Consider the following 6,115-nt stretch of genomic DNA (forward strand, 5'->3'; position numbering starts at 1 on the left):
AAACATAAAGACTCCCTTAATGTTTCATCAATATTTAATGCCTTTACCCAAACCTAAACATCTTCCCAGTTATCAGGTATTAACTCATTAGTTGTCTATTTTTAGTTTCCTGAATGTACAAGATATTTGGGTCTTTTGCAGAGGAAGGAATAAATGAAAACTCAGTATGAATGTTGTTTTGGTCTCAAGTTAGTGCCATTGGCAGGAAGAGAACCTTTGAGATTTCTTTGGCCCCGGGAAGCCGAGAAAGCCCATCTGAACAGATTATGTCCAACAGGAATGTTGTGAGGGCTCACAATAGCAAGCAATAGCGACTTTGTACAGAACGGCTCATTTCCCATATGTCCTATGGGGCCTAAATGTCATCATTTTGTATTTAGAAAAATTCTTAAACCTTGAAAATACTGATTTCTACATTGTCTTGTAAAGTTATACTCAGGAGGTTGATGTTTAATGTTCTTGCAAAGGGCAAGTTTCAAAATTGGAAAATAGAAGGTAATGTGCATTTTTTGAAAAGATCTTCATGAATACATTAAAATATCTACAAACTCATGAATATCTCCTGGATGTGGATGTATGGAGACTTTTTGCAAACCTAGAGGAGTTGAGCCAGGTGAGTCATAGTGGGAAGATTCCAGTAGCCGTGTTTTCAAATTCACCAGAGGATCATAAAATGTATGCTTATTCTATTCTTGTGGCTTGTGTTCTATATTCCCTTCCCATATAATCTTATGATCAGGAGTTTGGGTTAATAAGCAGGAAATCTAAATGTCCATTGACATCTTTCCGATAGTTTGCAGATATTAGTGGGCCTTCGGTAGCATTTTCCGTCTCGCTATGGCCATTTAAGAAGTAAACATAGTGTTTGCTTCAGTAGCACACATACTAAAACTAGAACCATACAGAGAAGATTAGCATGACCCCTGCACAAAGATGATGCATAAATTTGTGACGCATTCCATATTTTTTCTACAATACAAGCTCTGGAACATCTAGAATCTACTCAGGAACCCTTCTGGTTCACTTCTGTATCCAGAAGCCCTAAAACAATGCCTGGTGTCTGGGAGGACTCAATAAGCAGTTTGGAATATATGAATTTCCTCAATAAATAAGGCTGAATACAAATAAAAGTTAAACACATTCTTAAGATCTCCATCATCTTCATAAATATTTATTTTCATATAAATGTCCTTTTCTCACATATATTCAAAATAAATAATATCTTCCTTCTAAAAAGGAAGAGAGATGCCAACAAGAATTTATTTACAAGACATACTTATAAGAAAATATATATTGGAGAGTGGAGAAAAAGAAGTCTTTGAATTTTGCCAGGAGATAAGTTCAAAATGGAAAACATCTGTAAGAGCAATATTCGAAGGTCATCAATTTTTGATTCCTTACCCCTGGAAGGGTACCTACTCTTGTTTTCTTTCTTCCTGGCCCTAGACAAGCTTTGGTTTTGTGAACAGTTTTTCTAGCATCATCAAGGACTATGCCAAGCCTACGGAGACCTCATTGCCGATGGATATCATTTCTGAGTTCACAAAGCTAAAATCCTTCTGGGACGACCCAGCTCCGGGCAATAAATTCACCCACCTCCCAGGAGAGTTGCTTACGTCTACTTGATTTAGTGCGCATGCGCTACTGTGCCTGAGAAGGTTCCATGAGCACCCTCCCACGAAGGAGACATCCTTTCCTCTGCCAGTCAGCATTTTCCAGAATAACTTGCTGCTTCTGTTTGCCACTGTCACCTCTCCTGTGTGGGTTTTATGAACACAAAATTCTGCATGCATGGAAACACCATTTCCAAGTCTGTTTTTAAAAATTACTTCAACTTAAAGCAATATTCATGGCAATGGTTTGTGAGGCTAATTACATGGTTCAGTTATTCTTCTAACAAAGTGCCAGGTTCTAGAAAGGAACAAAATAAACCTTCACATTGATCAACACCCTTAATAAGACTTCTGTATGGAGGAGAAGAAGAGAGGAAAACCTACACCTCTGGTATGATAAATACTATTTATTTCCTGAATAAATATTTAGACCTCCTCCCCCATTTTTTTACTTTGACCTTTTACTCCCAATCCCTATCCTTATGGAGCAAGATTTTAATTTTTACAAGCCATTCAAAAAAAAAGAAAAACAAACCATAGATGGAAATGTATTGAGCACTTACTAAGTGCTTCGGTGTAGGGCTGAAAGCCTGTGCACGCGAATCTGCAAAGTTACACACAATCTCTCGTTTGGGGGAGTTTTCAGTCCAGTGGGGAAGAAATTGATCCAATAATGATGTTAATGATATAATCAAATTGAGATAAATACTGGAGAGAAAGGAACAGAGTTATTATGAAAGAGCTTCAAGATTGGGGCAGATGGCGAGGTAGTTACAGATAGGACATTCTTTGGGAGGCAATGACGCTTGCGGTGAGAGATGAAGCAGTATTTAATAAGGTGAGACAAGCATGAAATTAGGTGAGAGTAAGGAGATCTTTGGTAAACTTTGAAAACAGATTTGAATAAGAAATGCTTTGAAAAACAAGGGAAAGAATGTAGTGTGTTGGGAATTAGACAAAAATCTCAGGATCTCTCAATCCTTCAGAACATGTTTAAATTCAGTTTTTAGTAAATAGTCTGGAGAAATATCAACTTCTCATCAAAACACCTAAGTTGTATTTGTCTGCTCAGGCTGCTGTAACAAAATATCACAGAGTGGGCAGGTCTTAAACAACAGAAATGTATTTCTCATAGTTCCAAAAGGTGGAAGTCTGAGATTAGTGTTCCAGCATGGTCAGGAGAGGGTCCTTTTCTAGATCACCGATTTCCCATTGTATCCTCACATGGCTGAAGGAACCAGAGATCTCTCTGGAACATCTTTTATAAAGGCACTGATCCCATTTACAAGGGCTCCACCCTCATGACCTAGTCTCCTAAGGGCCCACCTCCGAATACCATCACATTAAGGGTTAGTATTTAACATATGAACTTGAGGGGACACAAATATTCAGACCACAGCATAAGATCACTTGCAGCCTACTAAAGCATGGGACATTAACAGACTCTTTACTCAAAATCTGTAATATAGCCCACATGGGAATGCTTCATATTATGTTACAAATGGGCAAAGATGGGTTGTAAAAGCTTTTCCTAAATTTAAGTGGTCCTATATCAATCAGGTTAAATTCATTTTTGTACCCAGTAACAACCCCCAAATTTCAGTGGCTTGGTGTCCCTGCTCTGGGACCCATGCTGAGGGAGCAGCCACCCCCTGGAATGTTACCAGTCTTCATGGCAAAGACAGAAGAGACTAGGCCAGAACACTCACTGACTCTTCAGGTTTCTGCCTAAAGCAACCCCTGGCGTGGCTGTTCACACTTCAAAGGTCAAAGAAAGTCACATGGCCAAACTCACCGTCAGTAGAGTGGGGACCTATAATCCTCCCCCAGGAGGGGAACTGGATGAACAGGAACACCATTGCACCTCACAAGAAGCTCCCTGGGGGAAGACTGGGGCATTTGTTAATCACACATGAGCCATCTCCGTGAGTCACTGAGAAGGAAAAGGAGGCTTGGAGAGGTCAGATAATTGACCAAGGTCACCGAGCTAACGTGTTATGGAACTGGATTTCTAAGCCTGACTCTTCAAGGTCTCAACACTAGCCTCTTGGTCATTGCATTTGTCAAGCATCTCCGTGCCCTCTGCTATCTCCAGGTCTTTCCTGCCCAGAGATCAAAGCCCCCTGCTTACTTCTTGCTGAAGCCAAAACTTGACCTTTCTCCCCATCGCATCTTGTCCTCGTCTTGTCCTCTGAGGTCCTACCACAAAATAGTTTTCTGGGCTTTTGTTATCTCTGTCTTCACTACTGTCACTTCCTTTAGTGGCTTTTTAGGCTGTATCTGCTTTCTCAGCACACCGTAGTTGTCCTGTTAGCAGGAAGCATGTGTGCCTGCCTTCTCTCGTTCCATCACATTATGACAATATTGGAAATCCCTTGGTGGGACCCATTACTCATTATTTTAATCAATAAATCTATCAAGGGGCACTTAGGTTTAGCAACATGGTAGGTGCTATGGAATCCTGAAGAGAGTATCTCCCAGTAAGGAGGCAGAAGCACTGGCGACGAGAGAAGAGTAACTCTCTCCTAAGAACTGCTTTCCTGAGTCGGTGGCACGTTGTGTGTGTGTGCTCAGTTCGACCCTTACATATGTGAATGTATGAGTACGGATTGGCCATCTGCCTTATTCGAAAATAAACTTGAGATGGCTTACACATGTGAAGTCATTGTAGCAGGTTTAAGACCAAATTAAAGTTCTACAAGATTAAAGTAACAACATTTAACTCTTCATCAGATTTTCTACAAGAACACTGAGGCGCCTCCAAATTTAACACTGTATTTTTAGAAGCCAGCAGGAGAATTAAGTTTATGGATAATTTGGAGGACTATCTGATGAAGAGTTAAATGTTATTACTTCACTCATGTACTACCGACGCCAGCTTCACGTCAACCAACATGAGCACCGAAATCCAAGGACAATGCTTGTGATCAGGACCCATGCAGGGTGTGTAGGTCTCAGTAAAGCATAAACAGAAATAAAAGGTGAATTAAACTAAGATGTCCTAAGTAGAATTTTCTTTAAGTATGAGGGGCGGGGGGGTTGGTTTATTGAGGAGTTACCTATTTACGGTGGGAATATCATTTTTGTGTAAAAAATGTTCATCGTGAAGATGACCTGTTTCCATCCACATGGTCACAGCTCCTGCCTGATAATGGTGACTTTCAGTTTTCAGTGTCCGAGCTCACGGTAAAGCTGATGAGAAAGAGAAGTGTCCGCTGCACATTTAGGAATTTTAAGTGGTGTACATGTGGAAACATTAGTGCATCTTTCCTGAAATTTGGGTAAGGCTTAAAAATGCTTGATTTGTTCATTGGTTTGTTTGTGGAAGAAATTGGCACACTGCAAGGAAAAAATAGAACAAGAACTGAGGCTTTGTGACCAGAAGTTTGGCTTTTGTAGGATTTGGTCCCAGGAAAATACTATTGCACAAAAGCCTGGAGCCCCATTTACACTGTAGTCTATGGGAATGGCCGCCCCCAGAGCACATCATGGAGCACAGAGTAAATGCTGCTCCTGGAGTTGGACAACATGGTGACTATGGGTCCCAAAGCATCAGAACCACAGGGAATTTCTGCTGGGGCACTTAAGCATTTGCTAATTAGAGAAACTGGAAAGAATTTTCCCTGACTTCCCTAGTTCCTTTGACTCCCACCCCCAACTTTTGATATTTCTTTAGCCTGAACTGTACCTTTTCAGCATCATGCCAGAGCCCTTCTGTAGGATCCAGAGAAAATGGCCCCAGCCTTTCCAGAAAACCAGCTCTTCCCTGCAGCTGCAAGAAACCCCTGCCAGAGCATCACCTCAGAGGCATGGGAGGGAAGGCTGCCAGAGTTCCCAAACACTTCACCGTGATTCAGCATGCCTTTGCCGTGGCCCGGAGGTGCCAGAAGGCCTGGGTGTGGCGGGGTCAAGAAAAGAGGAATGATCTTTGGGAAGAGACTTGGCTCCATTTTTATAGCTTCAGCCTGTTTAATTTGCTACTCAAACTGAAAGTTCATTAGATTTCCAAACGAATGAGTAATGCTGTTGCAAAAGTTTTCCCTGGAAGCTGAGGGATTGGACTCCTGGCTAGGCCCCCAAACTGGGGAGGCTCTAGGTCCATTGCTCTCCCTTCCAAGCTAAGGCAGAGATTAATTTAAACCAAGCTCAGCCACTCCTTTCAAGTAACTGTGGAAAACCCCATATCAGTTGGTTTGCATTTACCTGTGAAATATGTATAGCCCCGGAGATATTTAGGGAAAAGGACTAGGGGGTGCCATGTTGTAATGATAACATATAATACTTTTACAATGCATAATGCTTTACCAGCCACTTGCTCAAACATCTCTTTTACTCCTTAGCACCAAACTATGAAGGTAATTACATTGTCCCCATATGTCCCTGAGGCTCAGAAAGATTATGTGACTTTACAAGGTCACATGGCCAGTAGGTGGCCAAAAAGAACCTGGATAGAGGTCTTCAGGAAACAAACAAACAAACAAAAATCCAATGCTCTTCATACC

General features: G+C 41.3%; 1 non-coding gene across 1 annotated transcript; it reads left to right on the plus strand.

Annotated features, from left to right (window-relative positions):
* Positions 1-861: 861 nt before the first annotated feature.
* LOC116640150 lies at positions 862-968 on the plus strand. The gene has a single exon (XR_004300977.1). It is a non-coding gene; the product is annotated as a U6 spliceosomal RNA (small nuclear RNA).
* Positions 969-6,115: the final 5,147 nt, after the last annotated feature.

The sequence above is a fragment of the Phoca vitulina genome, unplaced genomic scaffold (assembly GCF_004348235.1).
Source record: "Phoca vitulina isolate PV1807 unplaced genomic scaffold, GSC_HSeal_1.0 scaffold19, whole genome shotgun sequence".
Taxonomy (NCBI): domain Eukaryota; kingdom Metazoa; phylum Chordata; class Mammalia; order Carnivora; family Phocidae; genus Phoca; species Phoca vitulina.